We start from the raw sequence: 20,599 nt of genomic DNA on the forward strand, positions 1-20,599 counted from the left end.
CAACCTCTATGTAGACACTCAGACTCACCAAGGAACTGATCCACCTATTCAGTAATTATTTTGCCAGCACAAAGAAAGGGACAACAGTCACCTGTTTTGTATGCCACCAGCCTGTTATTAAACTGGTATTCACCCACTGAACCAGCTCTTATTACATGGTTAGAAATCCAAAAGTCAGTCTCTCACAGCAATCATCATAAATATCTAATTTCTTCTGCTGTTTAAAATACTCCCTATTTATTCTAATAATTTCCAACCTATATTTTAAAATCTCAATGAACTCATTCCTATTAACAAAGCAATGTACCAGCTTCATTACTATGACCCCTCCCTAAGCATCCAAATCAAGCATCACAAAATCCTCAGACACTGTCTCCTGTTTCCATGGCTCAGTTGTACAACTGTTAGACTAAAATATGCATATGCAACATCTGCTACCCATGTATTAAAATTTCAATAACATTATAAATGAACTGTAAAATAATGCTGAATGTTTTTAGATATGTATCACTTTAGCATGCTGTAAATAATGTGTAGTGAGTGCACTTACCATGATCAGGTATTAAACTATACAAAACTCAGTGTTATTTAGTAAAATGTTATTGTTACCTCATTCTAATGTAATGTGGAGCTTTTCTCTCCAGGCCTCAAGACTTTGCCTAGTTGGACTTTCCAAGTAATCAAAGACAAACTAATTAATCAATTCATTCATTCATTATTAAATTAAAATTATTAGATAATTAAGAGAATATTACTGCACTAAGTACAAGTCAGGTTTCTCAGACTGCAGCATGTTTGATCTAGCATGTATTTATTTAGCATCTCGTGTTTTCCTTATGTTTAAGCCTGGTCCTCATGTTTTCTTTTTCTTTTTTTTTTTTTTATTAACTTGCATAATTTCTTTTCTACTTTTTGCCCCCTTGTTCTGTCAATCATTAGCCCTCTCCTAGCTAACTGAGCTATTTGTTCACCATCACCAGAGCATGTCAACCAAGGGGGTCATCATTTAGTCATCAGGTGCGATTCAGGTTTTTTCTTATACCTCTAATGTGTTGTGAATGTCCAGGCAGTCTGCACCAGTTGTCCCTCCCTTCTGCAAGGGTTATTGCTAGTGTGCAGTTTTGCCCTCTCTGCAAGGGTCATTGCCAGCATGCAACACTCCCCCCTTTTGAAGCATGGGGAGTGGTTTTCCCATACTCCTGTGAAGTCCCGACTCTGGGGCAGTAATCAAGGAGCCTGAATCCTAACCACTGACACTGGAGAGGGACATTCACTTGGAATACAAATGGATACACTCAGTATTTTCAGGTGAAGACCTCTCTGCATCAAGTACAACTTCCCTTAAGAGCACACAGGGAACACACAGCATGGGGTCTGGGTTTCTCTTTCTCCCTCCCCATATCCCCAGTAAGGCTCGCCAGTGGCACAGCTTCAGAGTTAAGTCTTCAGTCGAGAGCCCAAGCCAAGTCCGCCACCACTGTCTCTGTGAAACCAGTGCTTTGTGTCCCTTGCCCAAATAGCTGACACACACACTGAGATTTAATTTTCACACACACACACACACACACACACACACACACACACACACACACACACACACACACACACACACACACACACCTGAGAAAGGCTGGCACAGATTACCCACTCTACCAGCTTTGCCCAGACTATAAGGTAGTTTCACTGCCACCAGTCAGTTACTATAAGGCTCCTAAAAGGGTATCCAATTATACTGAGTGAAATTAATATTAATACAAATGGTAATGTTGACCAAACAGCAAGGCTTTCAGGAGTGACCAGAGTTATCACCAAATAAATATATGCAATTGTTGTCAGATCCAAGAGAGAATACAGAATGCTGCTGAGATTTCAGTCTCTTCTAATATTAAAACATTATTTCTGTACAGAATGACATCACATACATCTGGCCATCTGTCTCCCTTTCCCACAATATCCCTAATCACCAGAAGGTACCAGGGTTTAGCACCTATGTGCTACAATACACACAGATAGAGCTTTGCTCAGATGTGGTGCAGCTGCTGGAAGCCATAAAGCCATTTTACTCTTTCTACAGGAGCTACCAACTATTCTCTAGTACAGACACTGTGTCTCTGGTTCCATCCAAAACTGTGGGATAACATCTTTATGCTTAACCCATAAAGTAATTTAATTTCAAGAATATTTTGCAAAGTCAGTTGGATTAAGACTCACCTCTTCATTTCATGTGTACAATTAAACAGTCACAATAATGTACGTACATATATTTTCCTTCCAGCAGGGCACACTATTGATATGTTTTAACATGAGCAAACCTCATAAATACATTTTTAGCAGAAGCATTTGTACAAATAAGTCTGATATGCAAATGACAATTATTTGCAAAATTCCAGCTAGCTGTGCTGGCATATGTTAGAAATCCACTGCCCTATTTTTTCTGGCATGGCTGGTAGTACCTCCTATTGTCACACCTCCCCCCTCTTTGAAGACTTAAGGTAATTTTCAAGTGCCCCTTGAGAAACGTTGCTTGAAAGGAATGAGCCCATCTGGGGATGCATTGTTCCATATATTCTGTCTTGAGATTCCATCTGCCTTGGCACTGCTCACCCCACTACAGTGCTGCACTGTCATATAATATGCCTGCATGGCTCCACCATAGTAACCTGGGATTTTGCTGTCTGGCTCCCTGTAGCCCAAGACCCCCCTCAGACTCCTCCTGCCTCCTACTGCAAATACTTAGCACCAGGGCCTCCCTATCATGGTACTGTTTCATCATATTAACATGGTACAGTTTGTGCCCCTGCCTAGCAGTTCTACCATGTACTTAAAATCACTGACCTTCTTTACCACTTTGTAGGGTCCTTCCCAAGCTGCCTGCAGCTTATTGTGTCTGACAGGAATGAGAACCATAATCTGCTTCCCACTGGCATACTCTCTGGCTCGAGCATTCCTGTCATGCCAAACTGTTTTCTGCTGTTGGACTCCTGCCAGATTCTCCGGGGCCATGCCCATGAGCTCCCCTGAGCCTTCTCCTGAGGTTTAGGATATATGCCACAACAGACTCCTTGTAGGATTCACCCTCACCCGTCCACTCATCATGAATCAAATTTAAAGCACCCCTCACCCTATGCCCATACAGCACCACAAAGGGTGAAAAATTTGTGGATTCCTGGGATATTTCTTTGTAAGCAAACAACAGAGGGGGCAAATATTTGTCCCACTCTCTCTCTCTCTCTCTCTCTAAATCTGGTCTGCAAATGCCCATAGTATGGTCTTTAGTGTAGAGTTTAACCTCTCCACAAGACCATTATCTGGGGATGGTAGGGGGTGGTCTTTAGGTGCTTCACCCCACAGTGCTTCCACAGACAAGCCAGCAGGTCTGACATGAAATTGGAAACTCTGTCAATCAGTGTTTCCCTTGGAAAACCTACCCTGCTGAAAGTCTCTAACAAAGCATTTGCCACCTTTTCTACCTCAGTGGAGGACAAAACCACTGCCTCGAGGTATCTAGTGGCATAATCTACTACCACCAGGATATACGTCTTCCCTGTGGAGCTTGGGGTACTCAGATACCCCACAATATCCATAGCTACCCTCTGAAATGACTCCTCAATCACAGGCAAAGGCATCAAAATGAGCTTTCACCTTGTCTCCTGCCTTGCCTACTACCACAAGACAAGATGATATGAGTGAGTGGTACTTGTTGTCAGATCCAAGACAGAATACAGAATGTTGCTGAGACTTCAGTCTCCTCTAATATTAAAACATTGTTAATGTACAGAATAACATCAAATACATCTAGTTATCTGACTCTGTTTCCCACACTATCCCCCATCAACCTATATGCTACAATAAACACAGATAGAGCTTTGCTCAAATGTGGTGTAGCTACTGAAAGTTGTAAATCCATAAAACCATTTCACACTTCCTACAGGAGCTACCAACTATTTCCTAGTGCAGACATTGCGTCTCTGGCTCCATTCAAAACTGTGGGATAACATCTTTATGGCTTGACCCATAAAGTAATTTAATTTCAAGAATATTTTGTAAAGTCAAGTGGATTAAGATTAACCTCTTCACTTCTAGTAAATGCTATATGTGTAAATACTGTAGATTTATACATGAGGGTCCATATGTGACAGAAGAAGGGTACAAAAGGACTATACAGTGCCCAGGAAGGGGCACTTGTAATATAAAAATGGTAGTATATATTGCCCTGTGTGGTAGTTGCTCTCCATTTAATGCAGGGAAAAACTACCTAAAAGTTACGGGATAGAATGGCAGAACATCTTAAGGATATCAAGAATAGAAAGACCACAAAATTTATTTATTTATTTAAATTTGTTGACCGGGAGTGTCCGACTGGACGTGGGTCCATTTTCAGCGGAGGCCCGGGGAGAAAAGCTCCACAGTAAAATAAACAGACAGTAGTTACATTGGATTACATAGCGATTAACAATTTAACATAGAAATTACTTACAACATATTTACAGATGAAGAACATAGTACATCAGTAGACAACCAGAATCTTTATCTGTGAAGTACATAACAGGCATTAACAAATGTAACAATGAGAAGTTCCTGCTGTATATTAAGTACTAGGCTTATGAGCATCTGAGCTTGCTATCATCAAGGTAGTTAGTGGAGGTGAAAGAAAGGTAGTAGTTGGATGGGGTGGATGATATTAGAGTGGGAGTTGCAAGGGAATAGCCAGCATGTTATTAGGTGCGCTTTTAATAAAGTTTTGAAGTTGGTGCATGATGGTACGGAGGTAATTGTGGGTGGGAGTGAGTTCCATAATTTGGCTATGGCGCAAGAGAATAGTGCTTCACCAGCAGAGTTATTGGCTTTAGTGATCTGCAAGTGATTTTTGTTGCTGGATCTTAGTGGTCTGGTGGTGCAATAGGGTTGGAGTAGATTCTGGAGGGATGGAACATTTAGTGGATGGTTTACTAGTTTGTGGGCGAGTGAGAGTTGATACCACTGAAGGAGGTGAGGGAGTTCAAGCCAGCCCAGTTCAGCAAGTGAGAGACAGTGGTGACTACGGTAGGATGCCCCTGTGGCGAATTTGGCGATTTTGTTGTAGCAGGTCTCTAGCTTGTTTAGATCACATTGCCTTAGGTTGGTATATACTGGAGAGGCATAAAGTAGGATGGAGATAAGGTGGGAATTTGCTATTGAAATCTTTGCTGCTTTGGTGAGAAATTGTTTATTTCTGTCTAATGCTCCTAGTTTTTTGTGGACTTTTTTTATGGTCATGGATATGTGAATGTCAAATTTTAGTTTATTGTCTATTTCAACTCCTAGCAATTTGGTGTGTTCAGTTGGGTATATAGTGGTGTTGTCTTTTGCTGTGATGTTAAAGTGAGAGTTGTTTTGAGTATGTTTGGTGGGTTGGAAGATGAGTAGTTTAGTTTTGTTTGGGTTGAGTATTAATTGGTCATCGGATAACCATGTTTCAACAGAGGAAAAGGCTTCCTGTGTGACTTTTTGCAGTTTGGGTAGGGACTGGGCTGAGCAAATGATGGTTGAGTCATCTGCGTATTGGATGAGTGTGCCATGTTTGGTGGCAGAGGCTAGATTATTGGTGTAAACAGAGAAAAGTAGGGGTCCAAGGATGGATCCTTGGGGAACCCCTATGGAGACAGGTAGTTGGGGAGATATGTCATTCTGCCATACAATGGATTGTTGGTGGTCAGACAGGTAACTCTGAAACCAGTTGGTGATGGATTGTGAGAAGGATAGGTTATTGAGGACAGAGATAAGTTGTTTGTGTGGGACCATGTCAAATGCTTTAGATAGGTCTAGGAAAGTAGCAGAGGAGAGATAGCCATTGTTTTTATGCTGAAGGATAGTGTTAGTAAAGGAGAGTAAGGCAGTGGTGGTGCTATGGTTTGGTCGGAAACCATGCTGAGTACTGGAAAGGAGGTTGTTAGTAAGGTGGTAGTCTGAGACCTGAGAGTGTATGCATCTCTCTAGTATTTTGGAGAGTGGAGAGAGAATAGCTATGGGGCGGTAACTGGTTAGTTCTGCAGAGGGTCCGCCTTTGTGGAGGAGAATTATATGTGAGACTTTCCACAATGTGGGAACGTAACTTTCTGACAGAGATCGGTTAATCAAGATGGATACTAGGTAGGCCAGAGCATCAGCTGCGATTTGTAGGTATTCACTTGGGAGGTTGTCTGCTGCTAATTTGGTGGGTTTAAGTTTAGTTAAGAGTTTTTTATGTTGGAGGTAGGTACAGGAGAAAAAGAGAAGGCAGTGGGGAGATTACTAGTTGAAGGTGTGGGTTGGAGGGGAGGGGGGTTGTGTTGTTTAACTAGTGATAGTATGGTTTGGGTGAAGTGTGTGTTGAATGAGGTAGCAATATTTTCTGAGGAGTGAGGGATGTTAGGAGGAGGGGTACTGACTTTACCTGGGTGGAAGATGGAGTTTATGGAGGACCAGAATTGTTTGGGGCTGTGTTGTGAGGAGTCTAGGGCAGACTGGTAGTATTGGAATTTGTCCTGTTTTATTAGCTTTTTGACTCTATTGCGTAGTTCTAGGAATGTTTGTCTAGCTGCGGGGGTTTTGGTTTTCCGCCAGTGCTCCCAGGCTTTATCCCTGTTTTTCATTTCTGACTTAGTGGTTTTCTATAGCCATGGGGAGGGTTGTGCTTTGGTTCTGGAAAATCTTATGGGGGCATGGTAATTAAGGATGTTCAGGAAGGTAGTATTAAAAAATTCAACTGCGTCATCTAGACTGAGGTACTTTAGAGCATGCCAGTTACATTCTTTGAGAGATGAGATGAACGTGAGTGGGTTAAAGTTTATTTTTTACGTATTTGATGATAGATGACAGGTTTAGCTTGGTACAGGTATTTTTTGAGGAGGAATGTTGGGGAGGGATCACTGAGGCTATCTGATAAGCAGCCTGTTATATATGACTGGGGGTTCTTACTGACTAGTATCCAATCCAGGGTAGTGTGCTTGCTGGAGTTTTTATTTATCCTTGTTGGTGACTGAACTAGTTGGGTGAAGCCATGAAGGTGTACATGATGGGTTGGATTGTTGCCAGAACAGGATTGCCAGTCAATATTGAAATCACCTAAGATGATAGTTTCTTGGGGGAGATGGTGGGAAGACCAGCTGAGGAGGTTTTCTAGTGGAGGGATGTTTTGGCCAGGTGGGAAGTAGCATCCAATTATGTTGATGGTTTTGTTTTGGTTAATTTTGAGGTTGGTATATATTATTTCTTCATTGCCTATTTGTGGAGCTGATGATTTTAAGATTTGGATGTTTAGATGCTGTTTAAATATTATAGCTACACCACCTCATTTTTTGTTTAGCCGGTCTACTCTTAGTATGCCGTAACCTGTAGTGAGTATTTGCTCACTGGTAATGTGAGGTTTTAGCCAGGTTTCTGTCAGGATGACAATATCTGGGGAGTATAAGTCAATGGTGGCATGGAGTTCATGGACTTTGTTGGATATACTTCTAATATTTAGGCTTAGTAGAAGGAAGTCACTTGGCTTTCTATTGGCTGTAATATGGGAGAAGTTGTGGTTTCTAGTCTGATTATGAGGATTGGGGTTGGAGATGGTAGGGCCAGGGTTGGGGTGGATGTCTCCACTTAGGGCTAGTTTTGATATGCATGAGATTATTAGTTTTCTCAGTTTTTGAATGTGTTTGTTTATAATGGAAACTTTATGATTGTGCTCTGTGGGTAATAGGTATAGTGGGAGGGTTACTATGTTAAGTTGTAGGGATGCTTTACGTTTGAGTAATATAGTTGGTAGAATATGTGGGGGGTGCATAGGGATGGTTCTTGAGCTGGTGGGAGGGGAGCTGAGTATGGGTGAGACATGGGTGGTGGTGTGAGTAGTAGTACAGTGGTAGCGGTTAAGTGGGGGAATGATGGAGCTTTGGTAGGATGTAAGATATGCAAGGAGAGCGCATGCAGTGAGCAAAGGAAAGGTATGCTTGTACATGTCAGTTAAGGAGGTGTGAAAGTAGAGGGAATATGGAGGAGGTAGTGTTGGGTTAGCGCTGTGGTTGGCTATCGGAAAGATGGGAGGGGTTTGAGTGCAATAAAGGTGGGACCACTGGGGGCGGGAGGGAATAGGGGGCATGGTGGGGAGCAAAGCGGGTAGAGACCCTGTTAGGGTCTTGTATGAGGGGCTGGAAACAATCACAAAGCAAGACAAGTATGTGTTAAGAAACAATCACAATTGACCAAGGACTGCTCTGAAACTGTAAGTCTTTTCTTAATTTCTCAGGTGGAAAAACAGGATAACCTTGTATCAGTAGGCTACTGTGGTCATAGTTTAAATTAACAAACACACAGTATTGATCAGTTATGGATACTATTTGCTAACAGAAGGGAATAAGAGAAAGTGGAAGATGTGTGTGGTGGTGGGGGCTGCTTACAGCCAAAGCACAGTGCTCTCCAGGGGAAAATGAAGATTGGCTCAAACAGGTAGACACATACTCAAAGTTAACTGTAGCTGTTTGCAGACAGTTCAGACCTGGACTGCACTTCTCTTATAAGAATGTTAAAGGTGGTACTGCAGTTGAATACTTAAGAGTGGTGTTAGGTCTAGAAAAGAAGAGTACAGAGAGGAGTAAGCACTTTTGAGATGGTAAATATATATTATAAAGATTATAAAAAACACACTGAGCAAATAGCTACCACATGCAATGTCCTGAACCACTACTTAGTATATGCAGATACTGAGCCAATTGGAAGAACATTAGAAAACAAAACCCAGACAGTTATGCAGCCACAGATAAAGATATAGCAAGCAGCAATCTGTCGTGGTTCTCTAATGTGATTCTATCCACCAGTAACAGCACAAACTTATAGAAATAATTTAGACACTAGTATGAGCTGTCTACACACAACACAATTACATGAATAACATTAGTGAACAAGGTGCAGCTATGCAAATAGACCATACAAACTATTATACTAGAAACAACTTGGTGCATACAAAATGCTAGCATGCCATAGTAACATCAATAATAAAGCATAAAACATATTAGATGTCTAACACAATTCAACATAAACATATACAGTTGTAAAATGTCTAATACAATTCAACATAAATAGGCATTTACAGTTGTAAAACACTTACTGGAGAGACACCGAGCCTTCATGGGGCCTGTAGCAGAGGGGATTGTAGTTTTACAAATGGTGCCTGCCACAGGTAATATTTATTAACTCTGGGATTGTCTTAAGGTAATAAACAGGGAAGGGGAGGGGAGAACAAGGGTGTGAGCAGGCAGTTCTTTGTACTGCTGCTAATAAGCCAAAGCAAGACAAGTATGTGTTAAGAAACAATCACAATTGACCAAGGACTGCTCTGAAACTAAGTCTTTTCTTAATTTCTCAGGTGGAAAAACAGGATAACCTTGTATCAGTAGGCTACTGTGGTCATAGTTTAAATTAACAAACACACAGTATTGATCAGTTATGGATACTATTTGCTAACAGAAGGGAATAAGAGAAAGTGGAAGATGTGTGTGTGGTGGTGGGTGGCTGCTTATAGCCAAAGCACAGTGCTCTCCAGGGGAAAATGAAGATTGGCTCAAACAGGTAGACACATACTCAAAGTTAACTGTAGCTGTTTGCAGACAGTTCAGACCTGGACTGCACTTCTCTTATAAGAATGTTAAAGGTGGTACTGCAGTTGAATACTTAAGAGTGGTGTTAGGTCTAGAAAAGAAGAGTACAGAGAGGAGTAAGCACTTTTGAGATGGTAAATATATATTATAAAGATTATAAAAAACACACTGAGCAAATAGCTACCACATGCAATGTCCTGAACCACTACTTAGTATATGCAGATACTGAGCCAATTGGAAGAACATTAGAAAACAAAGCCCCAGACAGTTATGCAGCCACAGATAAAAATATAGCAAGCAGCAATCTGTCGTGGTTCTCTAATGTGATTCTATCCACCAGTAACAGCACAAACTTATAGAAATAATTTAGACACTAGTATGAGCTGTCTACACACAACACAATTACATGAATAACATTAGTGAACAAGGTGCAGCTATGCAAATAGACCATACAAACTATTATACTAGAAACAACTTGGTGCATACAAAAATGCTAGCATGCCATAGTAACATCAATAATAAAGCATAAAACATATTAGATGTCTAACACAATTCAACATAAACATATACAGTTGTAAAATGTCTAATACAATTCAACATAAATAGGCATTTACAGTTGTAAAACACTTACTGGAGAGACACCGAGCCTTCATGGGGCCTGTAGCAGAGGGGATTGTAGTTTTACAAATGGTGCCTGCCACAGGTAATATTTATTAACTCTGGGATTGTCTTAAGGTAATAAACAGGGAAGGGGAGGGGAGAACAAGGGTGTGAGCAGGCAGTTCTTTGTACTGCTGCTAATAAGCCAAAGCAAGACAAGTATGTGTTAAGAAACAATCACAATTGACCAAGGACTGCTCTGAAACTAAGTCTTTTCTTAATTTCTCAGGTGGAAAAACAGGATAACCTTGTATCAGTAGGCTACTGTGGTCATAGTTTAAATTAACAAACACACAGTATTGATCAGTTATGGATACTATTTGCTAACAGAAGGGAATAAGAGAAAGTGGAAGATGTGTGTGGTGGTGGTGGGGGGGCTGCTTACAGCCAAAGCACAGTGCTCTCCAGGGGAAAATGAAGATTGGCTCAAACAGGATGTATTATTTTGTCACAGTGTGACACGTTGGTTTTAGAAAGTTATTTTTCATTATAGATAGGGTGATGCACAATGATAGGGGGGTTGATTACAACACACTATTAGAGTTTAGAGAAACTATGTGGCAATTGAGACTTAATGCCAAAGTATCCCCAGGAATTAATGACAGTTGTTCTATAATTAGTTTACTGAAATTGCGGTCAATGCAAATTTGAAGTGTTATATAAAAGTTTCTGTATTTTCATAACTTGCTTTTATTGTTAACATGATGTGTGATATGTTTTTCATTTAAGGTATTTTAGATGGGTTATTTTACATTAATTGTATTAGTAGATGGTTATTTGATATATGTAAAGACTGTAGGCAGCTTGACATTGTTCCTTTAAGGAAGGTGGTTGTTGTTGTTGACTCTTTTGGCTTTTCCCGGTTAGGGGTCACCACAGCGGAACTCTGGTCCGCTAATGATTGGAAGTAGATTTTTACGTGCCACGTTGCCAGCCCTGACACACAACCTTCAACGAAGGTACACCCATTCACGCATGTCTCCACACAGAAGACGCTCTAGCTGAGAATCGAACAGGACAACGTCTTACTGTGAGGTGACAACGCTACCACAGCACCACGTGTAGATTCTTAATTATTTATGCTAATTACTTGACAACTTATATAAGGGACTTAATGGAATTGCAATTTTGACTCTGATTATGCCTATGTGAATGCAGGCGAAAGTGCTAAGTCTTGACTTTTTATTATTAATAAACCATTTTTTTCCATTGAGTTGTGGGCGTAGTAGTGACTTTATCTGTTTTTTTTAGATTTATAAGTCTTTCAATAATATCTGCATGTAGAATAATGTGAAAGGGCCTGGCCAGGTTTAGATATGCTGTGTGTACCACACATCTACTAACCTTTATTTCAGTGACTTTTCAAATAAATTAATGAGGTTTAGAATCAGGATCTTCCTTTGACAAAGCTGACTTAGTGAAGATCTAGGGTTAATAGATTTTTATTGTCCAAATCAATGAGGGTGGAGATAGAACTTTCCTCATCTGACATATGAGTTTAGTGAGATTAATGAATCTATAGTCACCAGATCTGTGTTGGGCCCTGGAAACTATAGTTTATATTAGTACTTTCTTTTATCTTCTAAACTTTCAACATTGGTTTTCCACTGTAATTTGTTGATACTACTTGATATCAGTTTCTTCTTCTATATTTATCTTTCTCTGTTTTAGACTGCCCTACATCTCACTGTATTTACCTGTATTTACCTTCATTCTGCATAAAAGGTTACTTCTGTCATTAAATAGTTTAATGTACAGTACAACCAGATTTAATAAATCCAAGCCTCCTTTTTGTTTCACTTTTTACATTATTCCCATTTGACCAAGTTTAATCAGAACCCCTATATAAATGTTAAAATGTTGCAAATCCTCATACCTTTCTCCTGGCAAAATAAAAACACCTCCATAATAAATCACTATGCCTAACAGTGCCATTTAGCAAATATATTTTCTTTACAAAATGAAACAAGTACCCTTTCTATAAATTAATAACTTCTGTTTCCTTTTCATTTAATTCCTGCCTTTCCTTAACTGTCTGTAGGTATGCTGAATGGCAGCTATAGTGATTATGTTCCTGACTGACATCTTGTGACACATGATGTCTGTTGCGTCATTTTAACTCAGTAACAAGTTCAGCAACAAATAGTAGAGAGCGCTCTTTATCGACTGTCAATGCAGTGCCAGAAAACAACATAAATTATGATTCCAGGAGTACTGGCGAATTTCAGAGATTTTTGAGGATGTCTATAAGAGAGAGCGTAAGTCAGAAAAAAAAGGAGAGAGATATTAGAAAATTTTGGAGAGAAATTCCAGGAAGGACAGAAATGAAAGCTAACAGCAGAATTAACAAAACAGGAAGGTGAAGCTGCAGTACACAAGCAAAATGGAGGTAAGTCCCACAGGCCAGATGGGATGCCAATGAAATATGGAGGCTAGTGGAGAACAAAGCAATATGAGCATAGGTGGCTTTATTCAGTAGAATATTGAAGGGTAGAGAGTGCCCAAAATCATGGAAAGAGGGAGTAAAACTACTGCCAAACGAAGGGAGGAATCTTAAATTAGACAATTTGACAGAAGTATTATCATTTTGAATCATTGTTATGAAACATTCATGATGATTCTAGAAATATGGCATACCCCAATAGTGAGTAAGGTGACTGGCCCAGATCAATGTAGATTTATGGAGGGTAGATGAACTTTGATAATGTCATAACAACAACAATGATTAAACCAGATGCTCAAAGACAAAGGAATTAAGTGGCACTTGCATCACTGGATGTGGGAAAGGCATTTCATATGGCAAAATGGGATTTTTCATTTTAAGTGTTATAGAAAATATAACTTCCAAGAATGCTTGTAGGATTATTAGAAAATCTGTAAAACAGAGCAAGTGCAAATGTACAGATATGTCTAATTCTACACAGCTGCCCAAAGGAATAAGGCGTGGATGGCCACTTGCCCTGTTTTTATGTATTTGGAATATTTTGCAAACTAGGTATTTTAATCAAAGATTAAAGACCATGAATGGGGAAACATGGAATTGATAATACAGTAGACTCCCTCTTATCTAGCCACTCTTTAACTGGCCATCAAATTTCTTCCATAGCCCTAGCAAAAGACAACAGAAAAGAACAACACTTCCGCCTCCTCTGGGCTACAAAATGACAAACATTTCAGTTTTAAACTTCATATTCATTAGAAAATGCATACTAACACAAATCCTGTTCTATCTGATTTATAACCTATAAATGCTATTTTGTATGCATTTTCTGATTAACCAGCCATTCGTTTATCCAGCTTAAGGTCCGGCCCCAGTGAGACCGGATAAGAGGGAGTCTACTGTAGCACCAAGTGCAGGTGATGTAATATTTACAGGAATAAATTCTCTGGAAGATAAAAGGATCCTGTTTCAGATGGGACAGTGCTACGTGGAAATTTTCAGGATATAAAGTAAATGAAGATAAGACAAGAATAGTAGGGTTAAATAGTCATAAGGACTTCGAGTCAGTGAGACAATATACTCATTGGTGCAATGAATCTACAGTGAGATAGGCTGCGACTCAAATAGCAAAGGAATTTGAAAGATCTTCAAGAAAAACACTTGTGAAGATCTTAGAGAAAATGAATAGCAATATGCAAACATGGAAGATCTGACCAGACATATGAAACAACTACAATGCCCAGAGTGATACCTTACTAAAAGGTACAAGGCCTAAACAACATGTTCTACACAGACTGACTCAAAGTCCTGTCAATATACTTGGTATCCTACAGACAGCTAAAAAGTGACCTGTGTCTGACATACAAGGTATCCTCCAACTCAATACTGATGTATTTACTGCAATCAGCAAGTAAATACCATCAAAATACTGAAGTCTAGGGATCTAAACTTTTTCTGCAACATCAGCAGAATGGTTTAGAGGGAAAGGTATATCTTTAAGAAGATAGCTCTGCTCTAGAACATACTCCCCATCCACATAAAACAAAGATCATCCTTGCCCATTTTCAAATCAACTTAGATTTATGGATGTAAAACAGAAAATTTACCCCAGGACTGCCTCCTTTACTACTAATGGACAGAGGCAGCTCCAAAGTGCTACATCCCATGCATGGGTCCCCCTCAAATTATCTATGGTATGATCCCAGTTATTCTCATTATATATAATTATCAACCATTGAATGGGTAAAGCCGATCTCTAACCAAAGGGGATAGGATAATTTGAGCACAAAAATGGAAACTGGTTAGGCATACAATGGCCCACAAAGGCAGCCAGCTTAGTACTTACGTGTGGACCTATTTTACACCAAGAATTATATCAGAAGCTTAGAGTATTACAGTGGTATGTAGTCCCCCATATTTTATATGTCATGCAATCATTCTGGATATCCCTAAATAATAAAACTTTTAGGAAAATAAAAAACTGAATGAAAGACTTTATGTGGGCAAGACAAGTGCCATGAGTTGAATGGGAAAGGATAAGAATAGCAAAAGAGCAGGAAAGAATTGCTGTACCTGATTTAAAAAGATAAGTAAAAGCATACAATTTCCCTTTTTGGAAAAGATACTGGGTAGCTCTGAGAAAAATAAATGGGTAAACATGATGAAAGTTAAGACTCCATGGATCGGGAATGGGATATATGGGAGGCAGTGTGGCCTAGAGAGACAAAGTCCATAAGTCTGCCAATAACAGCATAAGGTAGAGAGATAAGTAAGGTATTTCAAAGGAAACAGTTGAAGGAATTTAGGAGTGATTTGACCCAAACTGGTGGGAATTAAAGTGATACAGGGAAAAGTACTGCTGCAACAAGATGGAAGACATCAAATGGAAATAAAGTACTAGGACCAATGGATGAAAGGAGACAGAATACTGATATGGGAAGAAGTTATGGTTAAATATGAAACTCTGGTACTAATGTCTTAGACTTGCAAGCAGTGAGACAAGAGTGAGAAAAGAGAAATTTGATGAAAGTGGGAAAGGATGGATGACTTTGATTACATGGGCTATGCAGGTATGCAGAAAAGTGACAGTTAAAATAGGGATATTCCCAAACTATATAAAGTGTTAACAAGTGTTCAGGTGAAAGAGGTGGTGTTATTCAGAACTGAATGGAGTAAACAACTAGAGAAATAAGTGGGCAGCAATGGGGATGGTGTGTCAACTAACATATCAAGCAGGGAGGCAGAGAAATTTAAAACATTTGTATGGAAATGCTTGCACAAGTACTTCAATATACCTGTAAAATTATATAAGATGCTCCTATTGGTTGAAAAAAGGTAATGAGATGTGAAAATATGGACAGAAGAGAGTGGAGGCATATAATATACTTTGATGCTGGGAATGATGTGCACAGGAACAAAGAACATTTTCTACTGGAGTGCAAAGTGAAGAGGAGCTAATGAAAGAAACAGGGAATTAATGTGATTTATCATGTTCATTGCAACAAAGGGGATTGTCATAAGTAAGTGGAAGCAGATGGAACCACCAAGACTGGAAGATGTGGTGATGCTAGTAGACATGTTGACAGAGGAGTACAGGTGACTGGATTAAACAAATGACTATCTAGGAACTGGCCTAATTACAGGGAAATGGATAAAAAGAGGTTCAATGAAGGGGTGCAGGCTGGGGGGAGGTTGTTAATAGTGTTTAGAGAGTAGGCAAACAGTACATTAAACCCTGATTGGAGAACAAATGTTTTCAAGAATTCTCTCCCACTTAACTCTTGGCACTTGTCTTGCCCATATAAAGTCTTTTGTTCAGTTCTTTATTTTCTCATAAGTTTTATTATCCAGGGATAATAAAGCTAAGACAGTTAAGAAGCAAACCACCACCATTTTTATGCTCGTGAAACAGCACTTCACTGTATAGTGACAGGTAAATGAAAAGAAAAACTGAATAAAAGAAAAAAAAATTCTGTTTGTGTTTATGTTTGTGTGCTAGCGTGCCTCAGAGTCAGTGAAAGTGAAAGACAGCCAGATGAGAATATTGACCGCAACAGGCAGTCCGTTGGCATTTTCCTAAACATTAAGAGTTATAAAACTCTTAGTAATAAGCATTTTGACTGACGTTAATCCTCAGTGAATGAAAACACATGGACAGTAAAGGTGGTGGGGTTGGGAGTGTGGTGCAGAGCTGCAATGCTTGCAGTGTGTGTGTGTGTGTGTGTGTGTGTGTGTGTGTGTGTGTGTTTGTTTCATTTATTTGATTTGTTCATAGGCAGAAACTGGGAGGATAAATAAATTGGCTGTATGTGTGTCTATCATGCCACTCAACAATCCAGAGTTTTGCTTCATATTTTTGGTCTATCCCACATAAAATGTGTGGTTTTGTAGCAAATCACTGAGAACCTAAGTCACTAAATAACACACTTTTGAATTCAAGATTTCATATCCTTCAAAAATGCACGTTAACCCAAAATCTGTTTTTCTAGCAACTTTTTAAGTTTAAAAGAGCAATATTTAAACTCTATACCTATTTTTGGGCCTTTGTGCTCTCATTATTATTGTCTTTGTCAGGATTTCTCCCTTATTCTTATACTGTTATTCCTTACATTTCTCTGTTTTTGTTTATATTTCAAATGGGCTGATCCCGAAAATTAGTCAGTATTAATCAGTGCACTACCCAGGTAAGCCAGTATACATAATATTACATTTCTTACATTAAGTGATTGAAAGACATGGTTTATATCAATGCATATATGTGTGTGTGTGTGTGTGTGTGTGTGTGTATGTTTTTGAATGTGTATTTCTGTGTGTGTGAATCTATGTTTGAGCTTATGAATATTGGTGTGTGTGTGTGTGTGTGTGTGTGTGTGTGTGTGTGTGTGTGTGTTTAGACATTAAATACTTATGTATCTTATATTTCAGATGTAAAATATTGCATCCAGCAAAAATAAACACACTAAAATAAGTCTGATTCATTGGGCAAAGCAGCTATTTTACAACAAAATATATAAAAATATGTATATAATATTAAAAAAAATGCAAAATAATTTCCAGATTACCCATTCTATAAACACAGTAATGCTCAACAGGGTGTGTGCCATTGTGGAAATAGGTTCATAGGTTGGTACTAGGCTATCAGCCCTAGGGCCTATAAAAGCCTAGCCATAACAATTCCCTGGTTATTTCTTCCCACACTATTTACTTCCCTGGACCCCTGTCTAGCTGATGAGATCCCCGGGGTGAATTTCCTTTCTCCCATCCAATTGTCAAGGTTCCTTTTGAAGAGGGCCAAAGAGGCACTCTGCTTGACATGTATGGGCAATCTATTCCAGAGTCTGGGGAGTCTCTGGGTCAGAAACCTACCCCTCCAGCATGTTTTGTTTATTGTGATGACAAGGTTTAGATCCCTGGAGCATGTGGCTCTGAGGGATTGGAATTTCTTTAAGTGTAGCATGTCCAACAGCTCTGGGTTTGACATGGCCTTGTATGTTAAGCAGAGATCGCCTCTGAGTAGACGATATGCGACAGAGTATAGCTGGAGTTTTTTAAGGCAGTCAGCATAGGGCATCTGCTTTAGGCCTGTAATTCTTTTAGTGAGGTATTTCTGCGGCCTTTCAAGTTGTTGATGTCTTGAGAGATACATACCAAATGGGGCGTTGTATTCTATAATGGGTCTAATGAGGGATGAGTACAGTGGGACAATGACCTCCTTTTTACTGGATGAAAAGCCCTTAGTGATGAGGTGTGCCAAATAGAAGGATTTCCTGACTGTTGTGGTGATGTGGTTATTGGAAGGTGAGACCACTGTCCACCTGTGTCCCTAAGTCTCTTATCACACTTTCGGTGTTTAGTGTACTGCCACCTATATGGTAATTCATGGATACATGTTTTTTCCCAAAGGGGATTACTGTACATTTCTTGGCAGTGAGCTTGAGCCCATGGCTCTGGCACCAAGCATTTGTTTCTGTAAGGCCCTTTTGTAGAGTATCCACATCATTTGGGGATTCAGTAATGGCTCCCAGTTTGCAGTCATCTGCGAACTTTGTTAGCCTGAGTCCCTTAGTGTTTGCCTGTACTTCGGAGAAGTAGATGCCAAACAAGAGCGGTCCCAGGACTGAACCCTGAGGTACTCCACTTGTCACTTGTCTGGAGCTGGATTTGGAGTCAGCTACTTTTACAGTGTGGGTTCTATCAGTAAGCCAGTTAGCAACCCATTGGGTGGCGTAGGGATTAATACCCAGCTTAGTAAGTTTGTCTATGATTCCAGAGTAGGGGATGGTGTCAAAGGCCTTGGCAAGGTCTAGATAGGCTGTGTGGACCACCTTACCCTTATCCATGGCTCTGGAGACTGATTTGAAGAAATCAATCAGGTTCAGGAGACATGATCGGCCCTTTACGAACCCAAACTGGGTGGGGGCCAGTGTTTGAAGGTTGCCAATGTCTTTGTTTATAAGTTCCATGATAATACGCTCCATGGCCTTGCAGATAAGGCTCGTCAGACTGATGGGACAGTAGTTTCTGGGATCCAAGGTGGATCCCCCCCCCTTTGTGGAGTGGGGTAACTATAGCCCTGCACCACTCAGTGGGCATGAAACCTGAGGTGAGGCTATGATTAAACATGACACTTAGGTGAGGTGCCAGTTCATATTGCAGTTCATGTAGTACACAGCCTGGGATGTCATCTGGTCCCATGGATACTGTATTCTTAGCTTTGGAGAGTGTATTTTTAACCTGTGTGGCCGTTATTACTGGAATTTGGCAATCTTCCGGTATTGAGATGGGCCATTTAGGGGGTGAGAGGGGGGTGAAGTTGGCACTGAATCGATCTGCCAGGATATTGGCAATATCCTTGGGATCAGTATATTTAATGCCATTCTGTTTTAGCTCAGAGCAGATCTGAGCATTGCCATTTAGATTCTTGACATATTTATAGAATGCCTTGTGGTTGTCTTTGGAATCTTTGGCAATTTTATTTTCGTATCTAGCTTTGGAGGATTTTATGAGGGATCTCAGTTTCTTATCGAGGCTGGTAAGGGAGTTTTTTGCATCCTGGGATTTTCCTCTTTTCAGCAACAGTTTCTTCCTTTTGTTGTAAAGTTTGTTTATGGCAGGGGACCACCAGATTGGCTTCCTTTTTTGTGGATGACAGCATCTTGGTTCTATTTGGGATGGCACGATTCATGCATGAGTGGATGTGCTCATACAGTGCCTTAGTGTAGGATTCAGCAGTTGAACTTTCAGTTCCCGTCTGCATGGGTGTCATGAAGTTTGTCACTTCTGACTTGAGTAGCATGAAGTTGGCTTTGGAAAAGTTTTTTATGGAGGTTTCCTTACTGGGGGGTGGGATGTGGATGTTAAGGGTGATTAGCTTATGGTCAGACCTGACTAACGAGGGGGTGACCATAGGTGTGGAGCATCAATTTCCCATGCTGGTAATGACCAGGTCTAGGATATTGGAGCCCCTGGTGGGACTATGGATTAGTTGATCCAGGGCATTGGGATTTACGAATTCCAAGAACTGTTGGGCAATGGTGTTGGTACATGAGTAGTTTTCCCAGTTAATGGCAGGGTAGTTAAAATCACCCAGTATTAGGGTGTTTGGTTCTATCTTAATATTTTCCAGTATGTTTAGAAAGGTGTAGTGAGAATCTTGGGGTATGGTGGGGGATCTGTAGCAAGCTACAATTTGGATTGCAGTCTTACCTAGTGTTAGTTGCACCTGGAGAATTTCAGACACATTGTGTTGGGCAACTAGCCTGGTGGTGTGAATATCCTTGGTGAATATTGACACTCCTCCACCTTTAGTGTTTCGATCCTGGTTTGGTGGCCAAAAAGTATGGTAAGAGTTGCAGCCTGGTATTGCAGGGGTGCTCTCTGGAGCCTTGAACCAGGTCTCAGTTACTGCACAGATATCGATGTTCTCCATTTTTAGGAGTGCCTCGAGAGAGTGCATTTTGAGGTTTAGACTTCTAGCATTGAGTAGCATTACCTTCAGATTTTGCATGCTTGTACCTGTTACGGTGGTGGTTTGGTCCTTTGAACTTTGCTTTAAAAAGGCACTATAGGAATGGCAAGAGCCTTAGCCAGTAACCTGAATCCCAGGGGTGACAGGTGCAGACCATCTCTGGCAAAGCATCATGGTCTGTCTATCATGTCATCCCAGGCAGACAGATACTGGATCCCCTTTGAATGACACCAGAAGCTTAGCCAGTTGTAGAAGTCAATCATTTTGCCCTTATATTGTATCATTCTAGGCCAAGACAGGATGGTTCTCAGGGCTAGGGTCATACTGCCTGGGCCACATGATCCGAGAGCTCTTCCATGTCTCATTTTATGTAGTCCAGGGAGGTACATCTCAAGTCATTCACTCCAACATGGACAAGAGAGAGTCATA

The sequence above is a fragment of the Protopterus annectens genome, chromosome 9.part0, assembly GCF_019279795.1.
Source record: "Protopterus annectens isolate FY-2018-M chromosome 9.part0, PAN1.0, whole genome shotgun sequence".
NCBI classification, from domain to species: Eukaryota; Metazoa; Chordata; order Ceratodontiformes; family Protopteridae; genus Protopterus; species Protopterus annectens.